Raw genomic sequence first — 26,392 nt, 5'->3', positions numbered from 1 at the left:
CATATTTTTATAGTAAACGTTGCTTGCTTGACGACTGCGGCTGTGTAGTGTGCTTTTGAAACGAATTTTGTTTATTATTTTTGTATGAACATTTCTCATTAATTGCACACCTGTAAAGATGCAACTACATTTGGACATAGTCACTCTTTATCCTAAAGTATGTTATCTAGGCTTAATGATATAACCTAAAAAATGCCGGCAATGTTACTTCACTATACAGTATACATAAATCGAAAATGTGTACCCAACATGAGCTCATTTCTCAGCCTAACCGTATTTTAATTTAATCTCCATAGCTTGTTTTGGAGTGAGATTATACAACAAAATTGGGAAGTGCGGTTGGCTGTTACTCAATCAACCGAGAACGAAGCTCCCTTATCTTGACGTATTAACTTGTTATCTTCCACACTGGGAATTTATAAGCAGAATTACCTCCATCACATGTGATGTGGTTTTGATTACCTTTTATCTTCAGATAAATTGTATAGTTGGATTATTCTATTATGAAATCGAGGGAGGTGTGTATGATGAAATGTTATCTAATGACCATAGCAAAGGTTTATAAGTACTTGGCTTAAGAGTTGTGTTATAATTATGTCGATGAAATTATATTATGAGGTATAAGCAGCTCAAGCTTATTTTTAAGGTAAAGCTAGAGTATCTAGCCAAGAATTTTAATTTTTGTTCATAAAGTTTTGTTTTAAATTCTCATATTATATTATTACATGTTTTTTGGGTATTGTTACAAAAATAAGTACAATAACTTAAAATAGAGAAACAAAACCTATGATTTTTTTATTCTTCTTCATCTTTTGGCATAAAACATCAACAAGAACTCTACACACCCTACATAATATCCTTAGCTTAAATAAATAGCGGCAGTGGGTAACAAATTGAAAGGATTTCTATTTCGAATGGGAGTAAGAATTTTGTATCAATCAAAAAAGGAAAGGTTTTGTACGGGAAAAGCGTTTTATTTGGGACATAAAATCAGAAACAGATGCCAGCGCGAAGCGACTATATCGCCCGCTCGACGTTCCGTGCACAATAAGTGCACAATGTATGTGTGATGTTTCGGGGTTTATAACTAGAAAAGCAATTGTTTGACAAAATATGTAAAAGCAAATGTACCTAAATGTAACGCACCACCACCATATAATGTCTGGCAGACATCGCTCACAGCGATAAGACCTCTGTACATATTTTAATTTGTTTCGCTCTTATTTTGTAATCCTGTATTTTTATGTGCAATAAAGAACTTTTCATTCATTCATTCATTTATTCAATTGTCTGTGCATTGTAGAATGTTCTCGTTCGATCTGGTATGAAAGTATTGTTTCTTCTTTTGCGTATTATTCAAATTGGCTGACGTGAAGTTAAATTAATAAGAATAGATACCAAGTAAAAATTAACTGTAGAGTGTACCTTATTAAATAAACTATCTAACAATCGAAGTAATATAGAGTTCCACTTATTAAAGAAATAACGAAAAACAACTCAACTAACTTCATCAATTATAATATCATCTTAAACGGTTGACATTAATTAGCATAACGTTCAAAATAATGCATATAAAACAACATTAACAACGGCACGTGTTCGTTACATCTGTCTCGAGTGATACGATAAGCTTTCCCACAAGCTTTGAGATACATCTGTATGTGAAGGGGTGAAATCAAAGACATGGATTTTTAATGTAATTTCATTCATTTATATAGATTTGAGGACATTTAGATTCTAATTAAAAATATGAAAGACAAAGCAAAATTGGTAAGTAAGTACCTACTCTTGAAGTGTGTGTGTGTTTTTTTGTTTACTGCTGAGAGCCAATTGCATTTGTGCATGAAATTTTACTGCGATTTCCAATGTCAATTATCTAATTAATTTAAGTTTTCGTGTAATAAATTTATTCATATTATCTAAGGATGTACCCAATCGCAAGTTATTTTTATGTTATGCTGACATCCAAAAAAAGCTCCACAGATATATATCTTTAAACTAAACCAGCACGAGTAACATGTAAATTGGCATACGTAGTCATACAACAAGGTCAGCTCCAAATAAGGACTGTTAAGGTAAACAGAACATTACGTATTCAGGCGCAACATCAGTATGATCCTTTGAGCTCACGACACAAGTTCCACAAAACATTGCTGTATACGTCACGTGGTATGTAAAATATTGTTACGGCTATTGAGATAAGATACTTGGAATAACAGCCTCCTTTTATTATTCGAGTTACAGTCTTTTGAACAGGTATGTCGTGACATAAGTTTCATTGTAAATAGTAATTAAATATATTCACTTTAAGGTGCTTTAAGGAAGGCACGCTTCTGATTTGTGAATGAATTGGAACGAGAATTATTTCTCTTCTTGGGTTGGGTTTTAGTTGGTAGTACCCGGGACCCTTCTACGAAGGGCCACCGGTGATACAGGACGAAATTAAATATATCTTCGAAACTCCGGGACTAGATGAAATATTTCAATTAATAATACCTACTTTATAAAGCTTGGTGTGAACGTTCATGAAATTATATTCGATAAAACTAAAAACTTATAAAAAATTACATCCTAATAAATAATTGTGTAATCTGGAAAAAATGCATGTGATCAGTCATTCTCCTTTTATCAAATAAAATATAATTTATAGACTGCTTTTCAAAAATCCAAAGGTAACTTAAACTAGTTTTCACACTTAACAAATTGAATATAACAAAGGCTGTAACAAAAAATAAGAAATGTAACAATTCTCAAGACGGCCATTATCTATATAACAAAAAGGCTAGATACAATTTGTATCATACAAACACTCATTAGCAAAAAGCTTTTCAGATATTTCTATACAAAAATTTTGAAAGAGAAACTGTATTTCAACATCCATATTTTAAAGTTAAGCGACTCTCGACGAGCCGCTAACTTGATATTATGAAGAATTGATGTTTTCTTTAAATTACAATCATAACTCAGTATTGTGAATATAATTATTATGGAAACGACCTCGATTGTGGGGCTTTGTGGAAAATATGAGACGTAATTAGGTGTAAGGGAAAATAGGTAGGAATTAGAACAAGCAAACCAGAAACCACATTCTGATAAGTGACAGTGAGCTGTTAATTGATTCAGTAGTCATGCTAATGTTAATGATTGCAAAAAATATACTTAATGCAGATAGTTTAACTGAAGAACATTATGACTATAAAACTATACAACGTATGGGTTCAAAAAATAAAATTGAATTCCAATTTATTTATTTTTATATCCAAAGCTGAGCACGAAGAGATTAAAAAATAGTGTCTATCTAATCTGTCTTCCCCATTCACTGATCTATTGATCCATTATACAACTTGTGAAACGTAAAAGCTTTCACATTTATAAAGAAAAATCTGCAAAACACATAAACGAATATCCTGAAATAATACAAACGATCGCTCCGAAAATACGTTGAAAAATCCAAAAGCTAAACTTTTCATATTGAATAAAAATAACAAAGTTAAGTTACTCTTTCATTCGAATGTAAATCGATACCTTGGCGATTGAATTTCAAGTTTGAGGTAAAAATGGTTTAAATAAAAATAGAGAACTTCTCCAATAATAATATTTATTCTGGAGGAAAAAATTCAGAAGAAATAAGTCGAGGCAACGATACGTTTCGAGGGAAAGGTAGAATAGTAACAAATTTCAGCTAACAAAACAGGGGTGAATGAATTTTGGTATGAATGCAGATAATAAAATTTTATTAGACGGGAGAATCCTTGAATTTTTCTGGGAATGGCGCGTCGGATGTGGAATATCATATTGTTGGAGGAGCGTCGTTAGTTATAATAAAGGTTTATTACGCAGTTTTTCCGACCGCTTGAGTTCATTTATATTAAAATATGTTTTAAGAAAGATGTCTGAAATGTTTTAACACTGAATGCAATAAACTATCGTCTTGTTGAAATAAACATTTTAAATTTTCTTTAAAATGGATTAAATCTTCGAAGGAGACTTAAGACACTGTTTACTAATGAAAACATAAAAAGTGGAAATACCTTTTTTTATACACTAAAAATAGTTACAGTGTATTTACTATAAATTATAATTAAACCATAGGCGAAAAAATGTGTAGGAGTGACAGATAAATAGTATATTTGTTACTCTTTCAAGTAATACATGCTGATCAGATCTGGAAATAAATTTGACAGAGAGATAATTTATAATCTCGTTTAACACGATAAGCATATCCGCCATCCGGGCAATAAACGAATGAAGTATGAAGGCTACAGCTATCTGTTTATAATTCAAATTGCCCATCACACGACACAAAACAAATTGACTCTTAAACGCCCAACTATAAGGGTCAATTTGATAGACACCAGCTGTATCCCAAAGTGTAATATAAACAAAAACTGCATCCCGGAACGGCACATTTCTAGACGTTAGTTGCGAAACTTAATTTAAACAAGTTAAATGAGGAAGGAAGTTTTAATTACATCCCGCGATGGGGTTATAAAGATCGATGATCTGTGCAATGTGCTCACTCATTTTGTGTGGAGTTTGGACGATTGTTAGCCAATACAATTATAATGGGAAATAGGCTAAAATATGCATTCTGGCTATTATTAAAGAGGAAAGTACGACACTTTCATCTACATAAATACATACGATTACTTTTGTAAACTATTGTCAAATGGCAATAATAATAATTATTAATAACTTTGTAAAAGTTATAAAATAAATATACATACAAAATCGCTCCATTTTGTTAGCAAAAGTCTGATTTTAGCATAACTAAAACAAAATATGAATAAACTGACAATCTATCAATATAATTTCATGAGACATTATTTTATATTCAACGACACGTAAATACGTAAATAGCCAATATAACACGAATAACAAGAAAATCGCAAATTGTAACAGAGCACAGACAAAAACATCTATTTGCTGATCCATAGAGCCATTTAGAAGTTAAATTAATTCTGGGAACAAGCAGGTATCAGTAATTCACCCCTTGAGCTTCTAGTATTCCACTTTAATTGATCTCGCAAGAAACCTTTTATTTTTCACTTGAGAATAATGGCGGGAATAATGTGTTTTCTTTTGCGAATCTTTTGTTTGCGATTTTGGAATGTTTAAATCGAGGTACTTACGCTTTTTTTAATTTGTTTACGATTGTATTATTATACAGGGTGTCCCACTATTGGTACACTAAGCGCGAAGAGACTTGTAGTTTAGCATACACTGATCACGTAAAAAATACTTAAACAACAAAATTACGTTAGAAAAAATTTCTAAATTTTTCCTGAAAATCCATGTTTTCTTCTCTAGCTTCGCGCAGCCGGCATATACCGCTTCGCTAATGTAAGCATTTTGTCTATGAAAACATAATCTTAAACGATAGCTAACGTAGCAACAGTGGGACACCCTATATATACTGGTGGCTGTATATGTTACTGGTGTTTCTTAGTTTGTTTTCTTATATTACCAAAGTTAATAATGCTTGTAAGTTTCATTTAATAAAAGAAGTAAAAGTAAAGTCACACTTAAAACTATAAAAAGTAATTGTAAGGAAGTTATTGTAAGTTTATCAAATACTTGCATCACTCTATGACATCATGAAATGAACTGCTGAACCGTAGAGCAGCTACGAGTGTATTCGTAGATGGTTCGTAGCTACTAGCTATGTATGTTTCTCTATCATGGAAGTATCAGTCAATATTATAGGTGAGTCATTTTGCTATCTATATCTTTAAATCCACTTGACCGAGTTATTTTTGCAAAATTGACTTTTAACACCTATTCCAAAAATGCCATATTATATTTATTAGTACCTACATTTTTATGTCAACTTTCCTGTGTCGCTTTCAACTTATTCCGTTAGTATTTATGGCAGTTAAAAAGTACATAATACACATCCATAATATATAAGAGCTGTTTGTTCCGATACTTACCACATAATACTTAAAGGATAATGGGATAAGCTAATTTGTATAGATATCTAACCTAATTTAAAATGAATGACGCACCCTCCGACTCGGAGTAGGGTCAAAACGAGTTCAGCAAATAATGAATAATTAAAGTTAAATCTTCCGACCAGCTTTTTAAAGTTATAATTAATAATAGCGGCTTCCTCTCGCTGTTCTTCGGATTAGTATGTAACCAGTATAAGCTGATCCTTATGGTGTATTGTAGCACATAAGAAGCAGGGGCCAAGATTTTAATGTTCATCATTACCAATTAATGCAAGGTATAAAGGGAATCAAAGGGCTATAAAATTCTTCTATTAACTGAATACCTACATTTATTTTTTAAAGGAAATTTTACTACAAGTAAGAAAATTATGTGTTTGATTTTATGCGACTGCAAGCTTGTAAAGTTGACGAATTAAACGGACAATAAATGCAATTAATTATTTATATTATTTATCCTGACGTTAAAATCCTTACTATAAAGTGTTTGGGTTCCCGTTAAGATGATTATAATATAAAAAAGTTTTCGAAATATCAGGATAAACGATAAAATTAACATCTACACTAATATTATAAAGAGGAAAACTTTGTTTGTTTGTTTGATTGTAATGAATAGGCTCATAAACTACTGGGCCGATTTTAAAAATTCTTTCACCATTCGAAAGCTACATTATCCAAGAGTAACATTGACTAGGTTTTATCCCGGAAATCCCACGGGAACGGGAACTATGCGGGTTTTTCTTTGAAAACGCGGGTGAAGCCACAGGGGGAAAGCTAGTATTATATACGTGTAACAAAACCCGAACCGAAGCAAACATAAAACATTTGAAGTATCCCACGTTATTATAACAAGGTTGTTCCTAAGAGGCAATTAAAGTTTTACTCCAGACAGGGTTTTATTATAGTTGCATATTAATTACAATCATTATGAGTTGAGGCAACTGTACAACACAATTATGTTAGTTGGAATTTATTGTTACATGGTGGAAATATAAACTGTGCTTATTTTTTATTTCAATAAAGTTTTTATTAATTTTATTTGTTAATTTATTTAGGTTTACAGTGTTTATCGCACTTTTAAATTGTGTTGATGCATAATAAATTCGGAGCAAATAACATCATTAATTTTAGTATTTCCTTGTTTTTGATTGTATTCATTGATTGAATAGTATTGATTTTTATACGTTATTATAAAAGAATTAATGACGTCATAAACACTTTCTAGATAACTTCATAATACAAAAAAAATATAGCTATTTAAACAATAAACTTTATTTCGCCTACGCGTAAAAAGAAAAAGTTAAAAGGCTGCCAATTTTTAGCGACGCCCTTCCAAAAAACATTTTTACAATCTCACACTAATAAACAATCCTACGAACAACTAAATTCCAAACAAAATAATAAAAAGTAGTTCCTAAATGTTACCAGCCTTTACAGCAATGTTAGTGAAAGATAATTTGGCCCTTTAATATGAATGCAAGTGTAAAATAAAATACCTCCCTTTACAAATCAGCCACCATTGTTTTTACAAATTACACGCGCCGCGGGTTTATTATAAAGGAAAAATAATACAACAGTATAATAGAGAGAGCTATTTCGTTTATGCTTAATTAATGAAGGGAAATTTTTCTGTACAAAACCGTTTCATTTGTGTCGGCGGAATAATTATGTATTGCGTTTAATTCGGCGGGTTTTGATTTGTCCTTCGTCAATTTTTATATTTGCGTTGAATGGAACTTCAAATTGGATTAAGTATGAATTTTTATTAAGGTTTTATGAAATAACGTAATCTCGAGCTGGATTACGACTTGAGATTGAAACAAGAAAGTTTAGGAGTGAAATTAAATCGGAAAATTTCATTGAAGGTCTATAACTAAAGTCACGTTATTGTTTTTCGAAATTATATACTATTGTAATAAAAACAACCATCTTTACTTTCGTTATAACAAAAAATAGCTCCCAACGTCTATTTGTAACATAATACACAACAAAACAACACGCATAAACGCCTAAAATCCTCGCAGAACGATTCATAAAATTAGCAGCGAAAATATTGCGACATAACCTAAAAATCGTTGCAATAACATGGGTAAAATTAGCCCATTATACCTCAGCATTTAGCAAAGGTAAGACAACACACGCATTAATGGCTGGGGTCTAATTTAATCTGAGGTCTGGGTCATGAAAATTAATGCCTCTCGCAAATACTCATTTAACCCAATAAAGGCGGGAAGATTATTTTCTCAACAATTACTTCTCTACATGGTCGTTTAATATTGTTTTTCTTGTACAGCTTTCCTCATAAAGCGTGGGTTGCACCTTTATAAATATAATGGAGTCTCATTTACCCTTTGTTTACGTTACTTATATTTTAAAGGCAATGTAAAATAATTTTACTACTTCAGGTTTCTTTATTGCATTCCATAAAATAGCAATTAATGTTTTATTTTTTACATTATAGATACACAACATCTATTTTATGAATAATTGGCCATGATCCGGCAATAATAACATTATTAACTAATAATAATATAATCAACATGAGGTTTTCTAAATGTGTAATAAAACATAACCGCAAACTTTATTAGCGTAGCAAAAGATGTCATAAATCTTATATAATAGAGCGATCCAACCACAGGATCCAACAGTAAAATGGAACACATCAGGTTAATTATGAAGTTTAAAACTCAATCGATTAGATTTTATAAAGTAACATTATATCCACGAAAAATTCGATTAAGATCAAATCTAAAACGAGTAAACATTGCAGGCGAGATGTCATTTTCTGATAGCAAGATATTAGTTCTCTCGTACTTATATTAAACAATTTCCTCTTTGAAAACTCGTCTTGATATACGACTTTATTATGCTGCTTCTAACGTTATGCTCCTACAAGTATATTACGTTATGTACTTATTTTAGGTGATTTAGTTACGGGGTAGTTTAATGAGCTTTGCCCTGAATTATATATGTGTTATTTTAATATCTGCGATCTCTTTTAAATTTGTTGCGCTTTTATGATAACTTCGACGTCAATCTGCCATCTTTTAACGATAGAGTACCTATGTTCTTTCTTAGTAGTTGTTCTAGAATCTAGATCAACAATTCACCACCTTTCAGGGATTATATTGTTTCTCTGGTTTCATTACTTGATTCTATACTAATTTGAGTGCTACATATAAACAATAAAGATATTGAAATGACTTTGAAATTGATGTTACTTGAATCTCACATTAAATATGCTGAACTATAACCAGTATCTGTTTATTAAACTTATTAATAAATGCATTATGTGTCTGTACATAAATGCACTACATTAAAATGCATCGGATTCAGCGCTTAACGATGTTAAGTGAAGTCTGATGTTCACATTAAGTCTTCAAGTGGGTCAGTGGATTGGAAGACAATGCTTAAAAGTGATAAATGGCAGTATTAAGGGGAACTGAACTTGCTCAAAGATAAGATGTATAATGTTTGATAGTACTCGATTTAATAGCGACTCTTCTATATCGACAGGGAAAATAATTGAAATTCTGCAGTTAAGTAATGACACAGGTTGAATAATGCTATGAAAGTTATGCAAGCAATATACATTACCTATATATGCTCAATTAATTTTAACATAATATTTTATTTATAAAGAATGCCCCAGGCATTACTAAAACTGGCCATTGCATTATTTTTTTCCAGTGATGGGGATTTAGAAAAACAAAAGTACAGATACAAGATACACGCAAGCCCATGAAATGTTTATAATTTTAGGAAAATTTTGTTAAACCTTACACCTTTGGATATCATCTAATTTAGATAACTCTACCACCAAAATTGTGATTCAAAAGTCAAACTTTAATAAAGTACTGTGTATGTCAAAGGAAGGATCACATACATAATATACCACAAAGCCCCGTTTTTGGCCAGTAATAAACTGTATCCCATATAACCCGAACATATTATATTCTCAGATAAATCATCCGTTTTCGAACCACGTACACACGTAATAACGATCGGAGCGTAATGGCCGATATAAAATTAATTGTCCCATTGTTTTTGCAAGCTTTCTCGTTAATGCCTTTTATAAGCTTTGTTTTGGAAGAATTTATTTTATTGTGCTTAGACAAATTTCAACACAGCGATTTAAATAATTTGATAACACAATAATTATTATTAAAAAAAATAAACGGCCCTCAAAGTGTCAGAAGTAAACCAATATTTGAGAGGCAGCAGCTTTTTAATTAATCATCAAAATGGGCTAATCCAGGCAACAGCTATAAAAAACAGACACAAAAAATACAGCTAAGCAACGATAAATTGATCATTGGACTATTTTAATTTAGTCTAGGTCTAACAGGAGTTTATATACGAGTACAAGATCAACTACCTACATGCACTCTTAAATTAAATCGCTCTTAAAGTCCAATAAGATAGATGTAGCGAGCAGAGTCGGGTCTAATCAATAGCTACACGCTCTGTGAGGCACGATGCTCCGACACCGACAACTTCCTGGCTCCATTGAAGCTTAAAAAGCAAAAATAATATTTTTCCCGTATCTACATCGAAAACATTTCAGAATTCTGGTTGAGAAATGTTGATATTTCTGTTTAAACTCACATCAGGATCACTCACTGTTTTTAAAGAATACAAAATAGTAGATACGTAAACTGGAAAATGAACGATTTTGATAAACTAAATTCTGAACTCATTTTAAGCGTTTCTTTTTGAAAGACTTCACTTTGATATTGACATAGATCATAAAATCGTAGAACAATACTTAAAATCTGGGGGCACGGCAGTGCCCCCGCCAAGTCGAGCAAAAAAAAAGCGGCACGGCCGTACCATCCTTTTCTCGAAGCAATTCGGGCCTTTTTCGACCCCCTTTAATTCGGTTGTGGATAAAGCAAGAAACCTGAATCTTCAGTAACTAATCCGGCATTGTATAAACACGGAATATTTAAAATTTCAGTCAATTTGAACCAGTAGTTTAAGAATGACAACTTGTTAAAGTTTCTAAATTTTGTCACTCACTGACTCACCGATCATCAAAAGTCCAAGGCACTTCTAGCAGACTTAGAAGCTTCATATTTGGAATACATATAGAGTTTAGTGTCTTAATCATGGGAAAACTTAAATATTTTGTAATTTCGGTCCAGTTTTCCAAATACACCAACTGCATCAATAACTTTGTAATCCCATATATTTATATGGGATTACAAAGTTATTGATGCAGTTGGTGGTTGGTGGTGGTTATAAAGGACAATGCCCACCTTCCATACATTTGAAAACCTGATAAAGAAAGTTTATGTATAGACCGCAAGTATAGCAGGAATACTGCGTGCTTGATTAGGGAATAATTCCCTGTTTTCACTTTTACCAGTTAAACGCCAGGAATTTTAAAAAATACGAATTACTACTTTGTAGGTTAGGAATTGTCGCGGGCAAATTATCAACACAAATAGCTATGGAAATATGTAGGCAGTACATATGTACCAAGTAGGTATTTAAAAGTTAATTAATTATATCATTCTACCTATTAATTACAGAGAGCTTTCACTCAGGCAAAATGTACCTATGCTGGTAGTGCCAATGAGTATGTAGGTTAGGTAATCACTACATTTTGTAAAGAACCTACCTACTTTTAGTAAAAATATATTTTTATGAGTAATCACTAAAAGGATTGCAAAACTTTATTCTGAACTAGTTATTCGCTCGCGAAGAAAATAATGTGGATCAAATACTGAAACTGAAACTGACCTACAGTCTTGCCTACAGTAAAGCAACTTTCTTATCTGGGTAAAACAGGAATCATAAATGAAACATTAATATAAGAAGGTATATTTTTATTCATAAATCGAAATCTATATCTCTTACTACAACATCATCCAACCGTTCAGCAGGAGCAGATATATTCTCTTCGTATCTAGCCCATCCAAGGTACCGGTTCGAATATGACCGGCGCCGATTCGAATATGACAGGCGGCTGTCAAACGTCAAAACAATCCGTTTCACTCTATCATCATCATAATTAAACGTAAACTGATAATGTTCGTATTATTTTTTACTTGACTTTAATAAATGTTCATAATATTTTACTATTTAGGTAAAAGAATTAAGTACTTAAAATATAACAAACAGTAATAAAACTAGTTAAAATAGTAAAAGTCAGTCTCCAGTTGTCACTCGCCAGCAAGTAAAACGGAACGTAGCAACTCTACAGATAACGTTCAAAAACCATAATTTCATTTTTTAAGAAGTTTGTACGAGTTTATAAAAATAACAAAAATCTTTTTTTCCTACGTCTCTGATAAAAAAATGATAAGCGTAATGAGTTCACAATAAAATAAGCTAAATTTTAAGATTTGTTTCATTTCTATACATGTTCAGGTGAAAAATGGGCATTGTTCTTTAATAGGTGTAGATAGGTATACCTACCATATGAGGCAAGGGAGGGGGTATAGGGTGGGTAAGGGTATGTTTAGCCCATGAAACTGAACAACATTATTACTTGTAAAATGGTCGACGTATAATGAAAAACACATGATTGGACATGTCTTGAAGTACGAAAATCTAATAAAACAATATATTATAATTTAAATCTGTTATATATAAATTGTTGGCGCGACTAGCCTCCTTACAGACAGACTGGCCTCTATTTTACTCTATGACTGACAAGCAAAATATACGCCAAAATGACAGAACAATGAAATGTGAATGCCTTCGAGCGAGCGGCAGCCGCACGCATACGTGCGAGCGCCCTCATGCTGTTCGGATGTGCCTCGAAACCTAACCTATAAGTTTGCGATTTTCATTTATAATTTCGATTGATAAATTACATTTACGACTAAAAGGCTGGCTCATTAGTTTACTGATATTATTTGCTTACGATTGGGATGTTGTTTGGTTAATTTTAAGGAACTTACATAAATACCTTAGTCTTCAAATATAATTACTTAATAGTGTCGGTCGAAATAACGAGACCAAAGTTACGTTTAAGTATTAATTGTATTCTTACATCTTGCATATCTACCAGTACTAGTAGTCGCAATGGATTCGGAAATACTGTATGTGAATGACCATCCATGCCCACACCGGATTGTCCGTATACCTGGTGATGGTTCGTGTCTATTTCATTCTTTGTCATTCTCTATGTATGGGAATACTGAGTCGTCGTATGAGATTAGACTTGCTATAGTGGAGTATGTGGTAGCGCATTGGGACGAGTTCAAAGTGTATACGTTGAACGAGCACGGAGACCCCTACATTGACGCCGACCTGTACTCGACGGCAATGGTAAAAACAACTACCCAGACTTGTCAAAAATTGAGACATCAAAGCCTCCGAGAAAAGCCCATAGAGACAGGGAGTGGGCTTTGAGAAAAACTGTGGCTGAAGCTCAAGAAGTAGTACCGGAAAAGAAAAAGAGGAAGACTACATATAAAAATAAGAAAATATCATAAGACCTTTAACAAAATTCGTTAGAAGTAGATGGTATCAAAAAGAAAGGCTCTACAAAAAGAAGTGAGATCCCATCAAAAACATCCTGTAAAAAACCCAAGTCTCGCATCTCAGTCTTTCTACCGTCAAAAGTTGTGAGATCCATGTAATACCAAGTCGGTTAATCTATTTAGTGTCTACTTGAAGGACCTTCTGTCTTAAGTTATTACATAAGTTATTATCATGCCAATATTAAAAATATTTAACGTTTTAAACAAATAGATCGACTTGGACATCGCTTGATTTGATTATTAGTATGTATCACACTACACAGCACGACGGGCCAGCGACCAACAGGAACGAGAGTTTCAATCGCGTGAGGCGCGAGAGACTAAAGAATCTAATATAATATTGTAATATTCATTTTGTTTTCATGCGATGTCCAAGTCGATCTATTTGTTTAAAACGTTAAATATTTTTAATATTGGCATGATAATAACTTATGTAATAACTTAAGACAGAAGGTCCTTCAAGTAGACACTAAATAGATTAACCGACTTGGTATTACATGGATCTCACAACTTTTGACGGTAGAAAGACTGAGATGCGAGACTTGGGTTTTTTACAGGATGTTTTTGATGGGATATAACTTTCTTATCTTATCATAACATCTCACTACACACATACAGTTTTATATAATACTTGAAGATTTAAGATAAATCTAACGACACACCTGAAATCTATCAAGCCATTTTCCCACGGAGCGAACATACACTAAGTGTATTTAGCAAGTCTTGCTAACCTAATTCCCTTCTAGTGCAATCGGGTAAAAAGCCTAAGTTTTAAGACCCTATTAGATCGCAATGACTCCACGTAAAGAGCGCATTTTCCACAATCCACGGTTTGAACGAATATTTTACTAATGTATGGCAATTTTCTGGTGACCCCTTTACATTCACTCGACCTGAATTGAGATGCACTGAACTATAATTACTCAGATTTTATATCACTTATCTATGGAAATATAATATTTTTATTTGCATTTGTGAATCGTGCTGACGTTCATGGTTCAATAGAACATGAGTAGATGTATATTATGATTCATTTATTAGATGTTCAAGAACGTTTTCAGAAATAATAATTAATGCATTAGACGTTTTAATAAGATCTATAACAGTGTGACAGCCGTATCCTTTACAAACATAACTAACGCGGTAAGTTAATGAATACAATATATTCATTAACAAGGATAGTACTAAATTGAGATATTTTATGAAAATTGATACATTCATTGCTAATAACAGAGTGCCATTAACTTTCATTTGTTCACAAGAATATTAACGATGGACTAAATTAATAGACACAAGAGGTGCTGCTATTCCAGTAACTATCCCATACAAACACTAATGCCATAGCAGCGCAATGCAGTAATCAGTAACACGCCAAGCGATTTCTTCCATGCCCTTATGACGTCATTAATTATGCATCAAATTATGTCCAATTATGGCACAGAATAACGCCGCGTTCAAATCCAAAACATAATTATTTTTAATGAAATCTTTCGGCAATGTGTGAATTACGATGTTGCGCTCTGAAAAAAGAAGTTATTATTTTATAATGAAGTGCAAGTCATACTCACAGCTGATGTTTTTCATGTTTATCATTTTTAGGGTTCCGTAGCCAAAATGGCAAAAACGGAACCCTTATAGTTTCGTCATGTCCGTCTGTCCGTCTGTCCGTCTGTCCGTCTGTCACAGCCGATTTACTCGGAAACTATAAGTACTACAGTGATGAAATTTGATGGGAATATGTGTTGTATGAACCGCTACAAAAATATGACACTAAATAGTAAAAAAAAGAATTGGGGGTGGGGCCCCCCATACATGTAACTGAGGGATGAAATTTTTTTTTTCGATGTACATACCCGTGTGGGGTATCAATGGAAAGGTCTTTTAAAATGATATAAAGTTTTCTAAAAAACATTTTTCTTAAAGTGAACGGTTTTTGAGATATCAGCTCTCAAAGTCGTAAAAAGTATGTCCCCCCCCCTCTATTTTTATAACTACGGGGTATAAAATTCTAAAAAAAATAGAGGTGATGCATGCTAATTAACTCTTTCAACGATTTTTGGTTTGATCAAAGTATCTCTTATAGTTTTTGAGATAGGTTGATTTAACTGTAATTTATTATATTTGCTGCTACGGAACCCTTTGTGCGCGAGCCCGACTCGCACTTGGCCGGTTTTTATTTTTTATTAGTTTTAATGAAGGTCAAGATAACATGAGAAATCATCTCAATAATCAATTCTCTATATAAAATTAGCCTAAAATAAGACAAGTAGTGTGAAATAAAAGACACGATCATTAATTGTGTGATATTAATAAATGGTATGTTAGTTTTTAAAATTGGAATATATGGAAGTAAAAATAATGAATCTTTTCCTTCTATCTCTATTAAAGAAAATTAAAGGAATACATCACGACCGGCATTACCAAGCGCTAATCACACAGTTTGTAAGCAAGCTTGTTTTATTAACGTCCACACTAAACGAGTAAATAGCATTTCTCGTTCACACGAGATCTTAGCGCTTAATCTGCGAAAGTGCTCTAAATTTGAGGTGAACGTTACAAAGATGTAAGGATTGAAAAAGGTCTGAATTCAAAGAGAAACTATGGACAGGGTTACGCTTTGAAAAGGGTCGAGAGGATATATGCGTCGGATTAAAAGATTATTTTTATACAAGATTAAGTAAATGCTTCGAATTTAACGGTGTAGTTTTTTTGATCTTTGACAAAGGTTGAACAAGTGGGGATGGGAGACTGGGGGTCCTTGACCAGCCTGTAGCGTAGAGAGGCGCCTGATAGGTCCTATTGTATTACCCGACTGCGATGAAGAGTAGTTTCAAGATGTTTTTTCTTGCATATTGCTTAGTTTGAAACTCTCTATAGAGATAGATATACTATAATGGGTGTTGCACTTTTGTACTTTTAAAAAACTATATTTAGGTAACTTGTTCCAATAATACTACTGGATCTTGTCACTCACGGTGCTGATTTGTACTTGAAAGGGTCCCTCTTATACAGACATGTTTAAGGGTGATTCCCTTAAGGCATCACGAAGGGAACATGTCAAATGAATGTCAATTACACCATCACCCAACATACACTAATGAAAACTTGAACATTGTATAATGTATATGTCGCCGTCATCTGGTTAAATCTGCTGTTTGATTGAATGTCTACGCCGAAGGATTGTAACATAACCCGTAGAACAGAGCGGATATAAAGCTCGGCATATTGTTGAATGATTAGCACGTTCATTGAATATAACGACAGCTGAGAATTTACTTTTACATTTATTCGTCGTTCAGTAAACACGCTAGTCAAATAGCAGATTCAACCAAATGACTGCGACATTTACTCTAGGTAATTATAGTGTGTAGAATAAAGTTTAATTGCGCAACGTAAGGGTCCGTATGTCGCCTTGAAAGTTGTAGTAAATTCATAGAATAATATCTAATCGATTAGACCCTATTCACTCGATATGGAATCAGCGGTTGCGGTCGGGACGAACTTGCCCAAAAGTTTTCAACTTATTCCGTGTTACGGCCTAAAAAGATCTGCGGTTTTATGGTGTGGCCATGAAACTTGATAGTAGTTTTAGATATATTGCCCATTCTATAATAACACGATTTATTCTGCTCGTTCCTACTTTGGTTATTCTAAACGACAATCTTAATTATAAATCGATTGAAAAAAATATAGCTAGGGTAAGGAGAAGGACGCAGGTTCCAATCTCCAATCATAGTCGACTTTTTTCATGTTTTTCAATTAAAAATATACATAATTCGAATATTATGATATTATACAGTAATAACGTTTTGAATAAACTGCCCAATTTTTTAGCTCTTGAATTCTAATCAAATATCAATAAATTTATAATGGTAATTTTTTTTAATAAAGTCTGTAAATAAATATTTTCGAATATGTTTCCAAAGAATCGCTCATTTAGTGGCCCAATTAAATCTATTTGAGAGTGGAAACTATTTATTTTTCATTGATCAACTCAATATCACGCACTGGGAGGTTTTATCGATTTAGGTTTTAATATAAAACCAAATTCTATTGTGAAGTTATATGGTGGAGTTTAAAATAGAAATAGTTACATTTATAATCACTGTATAAGTAAAATATATCACAACTGATAATATTTAAAGATATTTAAAATAGAATAATTAATTACTGCTGGTGCGTGAATGTTTTCCTTTGAAAAGTAACTAAATAAGTCTTTACTTAGAAATAAGGATGCGACTCAAAATAAGATAGGTATATAAGTGAAAATATACAAAAGTTAATTAGGTATTTTTTATTTAGTTATGTTAACTAAGGATGTATTTAATTTATTTAAAAAAAACTATTTGTAAATCCAAATATCAACACACATCACTAACACCACTCGGTCTTTTTACGAGTGTTAACAGTATTCAAGGCATCCATCAGGTGTCCCATCAATCTCGGCGGCTACAGGAAAATGCAATCAAATGCACGTAGCATAGAAATCAATTTCGCGTGCACATATTTCACTTGATTGCGCGCACTGTTGTTGACTGTTGTGCAATTTTTGATGCAGCCTGTCGTCATCAATCAACGTCTCGACGAAATAGAGCCAATAAATTGTAACACACTGTTCCTTGTATTAAGCTATGCAACAGTATGCTTTTCAAAATGCATTTTTAGTGGAGTAAATATGTAGGCATTAGGGTGAAGTATATTAAATTTTGTATTCTTCTAATACGAGTTATAAATGTGAATTTTGAGTATAGAACTCATTCCCACTAAAAAGCTATTGAAAAATCAATCAACCTGTATGATAGAATGTAATATTATGTTTCTTTGGATATCGTAATTTCCAAGTATGAATCTGGGAACGCTCACTCATTTTTGTGTTTAATTGTTTATTGTAAATAATATACCTACTCCAAATCCCAAACATTAAAATCTCGGGTAACAGAATCCATTAATTAAAGGCTCTTAAATGTCTAAAGCATAGAAATTAGAAAATAAAGGCACATACATGATTGACACAGATCGGAGGCCGCGGGCAAAAGGTTGATTAATTCGTTTAATTAAAACGAGACGTGTGCCTATACCGGGGAAATTAAATTTTTTCCCCGGAAAGGGAACGGCTGCCGATCTAATTAACGATCCCGGGAAGGGTTACGCGATTGAAGTATCAAATTTTTCGTTGGATTATTGGAGACGTGAAAAATGCTTTCCATTAATGGTAACGGTGTAGTGTTTTTTCGATTGGCTTCGATATAGAATATAGGTTATTTTGATGAGTTATGTTTTTGTAGAGGGTGAGTAAACACTACATAAACATGTAGGTAGGTATTTATTTGAAAATGTACAAAGCTTTTCAAAAAACACAAATTTATAAAAAAATAGTGTCGAGTATAGGTGAGTTTTCATATGAAAACATCGCCACATTGTTATAATAAGATAAGTAAGTAGCACATAATGTGGATATGATATTAAAGTAGGTATACTTATTATAATATATAATATTATGCTTCTGAAATACTATTCAAGATTTCAAAAGTATGCCAAACTTTCACTCGAAGCCTCTAAGATTTAAAATAATTACAAAACATATATTAAACACTTTCAAACGTATAATAGCAATATTAGCAATCTCATATAACGAAATATGATAGGAAGGTGTTCAAGCAGACTAACTTAAGTTGTGGATGTGTAACTTAGTATTCACTTGAAGCAGATATGTTCGCAAACTTAGAGTCCTGAATTTTAGATAATATGACAGACTTAGGTCTCAGATAGATAATAGAACTAGAAATTTGAACTCCATTACGTAATTCGTACTGAGATAACGTACTACTGTATGTATTCTGAAGTACTTAGGTACTATAGGTAGTATAAGGTATACATAATATTATAATATGATAGAATTTATTTCGAACCGATTATGAATACCTCTAAAAATGATTTGCAAACTTAGACTTTGTAGGCAATACTTTTTATTTTGTCTTTATTTTTTTAGATATTGATAAATTGTTGTGTACAAAACACTGAATTGAATCATTTATATTTGCTTACATAAATCAAAGCTATGAGAAGCACAGTACGACGTATTTAATATAAAAAATGTGCCACGTCACGGTAAATCGTTATTATTTCGTATCAGAATTCGTAATTAATTGGCAGCCGCTAGCAATGCTCTTTTATCGATAGCCCGATAAAAATTTGATACTCAAATTGCTTTCATCGAAGAGTCATTAATTAGACCAGCCGACCCGTGGCTGGGTGAAAAATTATTTCCATAATTCCTTTGAATCCCGATTTTTATTATAACAGTATGTGGGAACGCTTGATAAGTTTTTTTATAGACAATTTATGTGAAACATGACGTTGTTTTTTGATACAATATTTGCTCTTTTGTAAGTTCCCTCACATAATATTTAGCTTGATATTATACATAGATTTCTGTTGCCTGTTAAGTGATTCTAAAACGAATGTATAGTTTGAAATTAAACATTTTTTTTCCAGAATTTTGAGTTGTTTCGATATCTCTCGAGTTCGTGAGCTTTGCTCGGGCGATGTTTAATACTAATTTATTTATTTTACAACATCTCTCTTGGGTCTGTAAATATTCTTAAATAATTTTATCTATATATCCTTAAGATATATCCCTGTCCAAGACCGAAATCGATTCAGCCATTTTAAAAACCTAACAGCATACATACAAATAAAACAAAGGAAAATCCACTTTGTTCATTTATTTCATCATATTATCCAGTGATTTTCGGAACATATTATGACCCAAAAGGGACGTTTTAATCTTTCACAATAAGCCATGGAATTTCCGGATTATTCTGTCCCTTGTTACCTTCCGTTTCTAGTCACCCGTGTGATGTTGTTTATATGAAGGTCAACTTTATATTATGTATGTGAAATTTAATATGTAATAGGTACTTTCCGGTTTCTGGAAGGATTCATTTGGTATGATTAATTAATTTTATTTAGCTAGAAGAATTGATATCGAAGAGAAATTTAAATGTGTTGTATTTATTTTTCCGAGTAGCAATTGAGAATTAATTTATCAATAGTATAATTAAACAATTGTTGAGTTATCTTTTATTTTACGAATTGGTTTCAATAAAATCTTTAAAACGCTGTCTCTAAGATTATTTTAAAGATAATTTTACTTAAACCAGAAATAAGTTTTAACGAAATTGTCATCGAAACCTTTGGGTAAAAATTCAAACGTGCCAAGTTCAGAGGTATAAGAATCGAGTTCGAATTCTTTTGAATACGTAATTTTTCAACTCAAATCATTCCTTAATAATTCACTTTGGAATTTTTAAAGGAACATTTCGTAGAGCCTTAGGTCTTAGTTGAAAACAACATTTAATCTCGAGATTAGATAAGGTACAAAAGAAATATTTTAAAGTACACCGAAATAAATAATCTTAACAGCCAGATAGGCTGAATTTATGATGTTTACTAATAGTTTAATTGTTTCTTTTTCTTTTGCTCTTTGTTTTTCTTTTTGTAGATGAATTCATGAATAAATAAATAATAAGAAAAACCTAACCTAAGCTTTTTCTTCTCTTGATGAACCTAAGAACATACATAACTAAATTCATTTCAGAACTTACCTTGAATATAGGGTGACCGCAATTAGTTAAGAATTTTCTTACTGTATTTATACAGTATGGAAATTAAAACAACTTATTTAATTATTTTTTTCCATACAGCGGGAAGAAATACAGGTCGATTCTTATGATGACGATGAGACTGCTGATGATTTATTTTATTATCTAATAGTTTATTTTACTTTCTCGCGATAGCCTCGTTTAATTTGATACATATAACGTTTTAAACATTGTGTGAATTACAATTGCAAAACAAATATTTGACCCAAAATTCTGTAACACATGCTCGTAATATATTTCAATGGTTCTCGCAGTACGTATATCAAATTCTGCATTAAACATGTCATTTATAATGCCGTTGCAATTTGTCGACATTTGCTGATTTAAATTACGCAGTTGGCAAACAAAACGTCATGTGAAATAATCCAAAACCGCGAAGCGTGGTTAGAAGATCAATATTAATGCAGTTAGTAACCAGCTAATGAATAATTGTTCTGACACTAAATTAATGCTGAATTTAGTGGTTTAAAAATAACTTTTATTAATATAATATTGACATAGAAATGGATTTTATTCATAATATTTTGGCAGAATCTGTGATCAATAGAGATATTATATGCTATTGTGCCACAACTGAATAAACAGTTAGAATTGAAAGTTCTGTTTGTTTTACTTGCACAACATAAAACATGTTGTAAATTGTTTTATTTACGAAGTGATTACTTGGTATTAACGTAAACAAAATAAAATATATTAGATACGAAAACGAAATATATCATATTATAGCAACATTATTTGTGAAAAAAACTTTATAAATAGTACGCTATTAGTATTTAGTACGCGATAGAAAATGCTGAAATAGCAAATGCATGCAAATATGCACTCCAAACACTACAAAGCAAATAGGTAATGTTTTTTTAGAAATTCACACACATTTTAGGTTTATTACATAGGTCTTACATTTAGACACAGACTACTTAATAGTAGCTCTCTTTACATAGAACGTTCATTATTTTGTCATGTGATTTCAATCTTGGTTTATTTTCACTTTCTGCGGTTAATTCTGGAGAAAATCAAACAAGGATGTGGGTAAAGAATGCAGGTAAAGTTGCGTGAATTAGGACGAATAGTTCCGTAATGTGTAATCACTAATCAGTGCCCTAAATTCATTTCAGAACTTACCTTCAATATAGGGTGACCACAATTAGTTAAGAATTTTCTTGCTTACGTACTCATTAGAATTATACATTTTCTATGAAGAATGGGTTCAATAATATTGCTATTAAGTATGTAACTATTATATTTTTGTAAAATAATAAAAGGTATGTACATTTTCAGAAATTTCAGTAAAGTTATATAAAAGAAGAAGACGTAAAAACTATATTATGGCGATTCCGTAGCGCTTCTTAAAGATATCTGTTGAAAAAATTAATATTAAAGTTTTGATTATAATTGTAAACCTACTTTTTTATTAAAATAAATTTCAGGTGCTCATTTTTAATACCATAATACCATAATCCATACTTAATAATATAAATGCGAAAGTAACTCTGTCTGTCTGTCTGTTACTCAATCACGCCTAAACTACTGAACCAATTTGCATGAAATTTTGTATGGAGATATTTTGATACCCGAGAAAGGACATAGGCTACCTATTATTGCGAAATATGTACCACGGGCGAAGCCGGGGCGGACCACTAGTATTAAATAAATGTGAATATCGTATCTGTTTACGATTTACAATTTTGTGTAAAATATATTACTCGGACTCTAGTTTTTGTTTATTGCAAAACAAGCTATAACTGCTCAAAGTAGAAAATTCAATTTAATTGACTATGAATACGATTCTTAGAAAATAAATCTCTAAACAAGTAAAGAGATGGAAAATAGAGAACAGTTGTCCGATATTACGCGGAATAAATAATTAGTTAGTCGTTTTCTTAATACTAAGAAATTAACACAATTATACGAAGAGCACGGCGATCATCTTTGTGAAGATGTAACGATGAGTAAAGAAATTTTACAGCCCCTGTATTGATATAATTACAATCAATTGTACAATGGTTTATATATAACTGTGGTTAATATATAAATATACAATGGTTAATAAATAAATGGTTATATATTAACTACTAGCTGTGCCCCGCGATTTTACCTTCTTTGCTCCGCTCCTGTTGGCCTTGCAAGCGTGATGATATTATATTATATATTAAGGTCTTCATCCTTCCTCATTAAATAGACTATCTATCACCGAAATAATTTTTCAAATCGGATCAATTGCTCCTGAGATTCGCGTGTTCAAACAAGCAAACTCTTTAGCTTTATATCTCGTATAGGTAGATATATCGTAACTAATAGCATATAGATCATACAGATTTAATTCTTAATGGAAACGTTTACGAAAATATCCCATAAATATATACTACTAGCTTTCCACCCGCGGCATCGCCCGCGCAGTCAAAGAAAAACCCGCATAGTTCCCGTTCCCGTGGGATTTCCGGGATAAAACCTATCCTATGTCCTTTCTCGGGTATCAAAATATTATCTCTATACCAAATTTCATGCAAATTGGTTCAGTAGTTAAGGCGTGATTGAGTAACAGACAGACAGACAGACAGAGTTACTTTTGCATTTATAATATTAGTATGGATACTTTCATAGAACCAAATAATTTTTATTCAAGTTATAAATATTAAGAGGAATAGGGAAGGAATAGAGAAAGTTATTTAGGCTATTTCATTATCTTTACGCTATCTTTCTTTATAGAAATGCCATTATGTCTTCTTCCTTCATTTATTATCAATCACATACAATAAATTACTGTACACTTGATGGATTCTCCAACTTAAATTAATTTTCTTCTGTACTTTTAATTTCAAGCAAGTTTTCTTATAATAAACTTTCTTATTTATTTAAGGGAAGCACTGAGCACATTACAGTAAAGGCAACTAAATTACGTTATCTATTTACGCAATTCTTACCCCTAAAGCATAGAGTACAAGTCTCAATTTCATATAAGGTATTTAAAGCAAAATACTACATCAGAAATCGCTTACAAAAACACGTTATATTCCGTCTGAAATAAAACGCGGAGCAAAGTCGAAAAAGAAACATTGACATAATATCATTATTGGTTACAAAATGAACCTCAACATACTGAAAATAAATGGCATTTCGTTCTATTCAGACGTTGTGTTATAACGTACAAAAAAATATTCAAATCTACGTATCACACGACCCATTTCGCTTAAACGCAAAAATCCTACTTATTTTCTTTCAAGACAATTTTGGACCTTATCGCGATGATAAAAGAGCTTTATTGGTATGTTGTTTAGTCGTTGATATTGTAAAAATGGTACCAAAGAATCGGATAGTGGTACAAAAAGTGACAACGCACTGATATTTTCTTGATTCCTTTATGATAGAACACGTCAGTCGAGTGTGGTTGCCGCGTGGTTTCCTGGAACGTGTGACAAAGAATTTGATATCTGTTTGACATGTTTTTGTAAGGAACATACTATTTTGATATTTACGCAGATATGATGAACAGAGAGAAATAAAAATATGTATTGACTAAAGAATACGGAATATCACAGATTGAAGCGAATCGATTTATGGTTAAATTTAGTGCTATGGTCAGAACAAAAGAGCTTAATGTTTAGGATGAATGTATCATGCTCACTGATCGATGTTAAAAACTTATCCTAGTATCCATGTATAGTACCTACAGACAGTACAGTAGATAAACATTTTACAATATCTGTTTCAATTCTTTGTTTTTCTTTATGCATAAGTAGAACATTTTTAGATTCTTCCCTCTGTCTAACAGTTATAATATTATCAGTTTTATATCTAAGCGCCGATTTTTCAATACTTGGTTAAAATTTATCCATCCAATAAAGTATTACACGAACATTTTAAAATGTCACACAACATGTAAACTGTCAAATACGGACAATTAGAATATATTTTTGAAATGGTAGTCTAATACGTTATTCGATGAATAAGCTTTAACCAAGGATTAAAAAATCAGCCCAAGTGATACAAATAGCAACATCTGACATTTGCTCTACCCTCTATGTTTTATTATGCATATTGTGTATACCGTTCGAAAATTGTATTTGATCAAATAAGTTTCTGAATAATACAATAGAAAAATAGTTGCCTTAAAAGCATGAGCAATAATTTAATATGAAATTTACAGATATACTGAACGATGTATTTTGTTAGTTGTTGCAAATGCTCTCATCCAAAAATAAATAGTTTATATCAATGTACCTATAATTTATATACAATAAAACACTTTCTTGTACATTTCGATATCATAAAACGAAACATTAATAAAACTACCTACTGTAAATCAATTACTCGCGGAAACACAAAAAGTTCCAGTCGTTTTAAATTCCCGTACACCAATAATAATACATCACGCCGTCTATAAAAGAAACAGAAAAAATGAAAATCTAATTTACGATTGACTATTACGAAAAACATTTCAGTGAAGCAAATTCGCTAACCGAATCCTCTTAGATGAGACCATAAAACATAAAGAAAGTGTTATTTATCGTCTGAAACTCTAATCCACTGCCGCCATCTATCACTGGAGGCTATTCCCTAAGCTATTATCGCCGAAAATGACGTCGTCTTTGTTTAACACCAAGAAAACAAGTTCTGATTTGTGAGGGTTCACGACAATGCCGCCGAAACAAAAATACACGCGCCGTAATACGTTTAAGGGCTGTAGCCACCCGCCGGCAACGGTCGGGTTATATCGACCCAGCAAGTTAGGAAAGCTAATATTTGCATCTCGTTCCGTTTGTGTATTCTAACGTTTAGTTTGTTGTAATGAGTTAGTTTATTTTAGTCGAAAGGTGTATTTAAAGTATTAAAAATTAAAACGTTAGTAATTATATCGGTAAAAAAGCTCGAATTAATTGCGTGAGGTTGTTCAAGTTTTGTACGGGATAATCTATGATTAATTTTGATTTCACGTTCTCTAAATTATTTAGGTAATGAGTTGTGAAGGTATTAATTTTAATGAGCCATTATGATTATCTGTAGAAATTAATTGGTATTTTGATTAAAGCAAAGTTTTTTCAAAATAGGATATATTAATTTCAAAATATTTTAAATTAATTTATAGTTACGCAATTAATAAAACTTTTAACCAATTAAATGGAATTTATTAATTTAGTTAGGTACCCCTTTAATTTCTAGTTGTACGGTAACATACCGTAACATGTATATTTTGATTTCGGCGGTTCATTATCTTGCGGTGGTTGGAGACAACGCATTTGAAATTATAATTAAATTAATTAAAGGTAAGCAATATTTCATT

General features: G+C 31.9%; 1 protein-coding gene across 1 annotated transcript in view; it reads right to left on the bottom strand.

Moving 5' to 3' along the window:
- The window catches only part of LOC123691586 (protein O-mannosyl-transferase TMTC1-like), a 119,115-nt gene that overhangs the window by 52,669 nt on the left and 40,054 nt on the right, over nt 1-26,392 (bottom strand). The window lies entirely within an intron of this gene.

Source organism: Colias croceus, chromosome 5 (genome assembly GCF_905220415.1).
Source record: "Colias croceus chromosome 5, ilColCroc2.1".
Lineage (NCBI taxonomy): Eukaryota > Metazoa > Arthropoda > Insecta > Lepidoptera > Pieridae > Colias > Colias croceus.
Note: the sequence above shows the minus strand (reverse complement) of the source record. Positions and strands in the feature narration are given on the sequence as shown.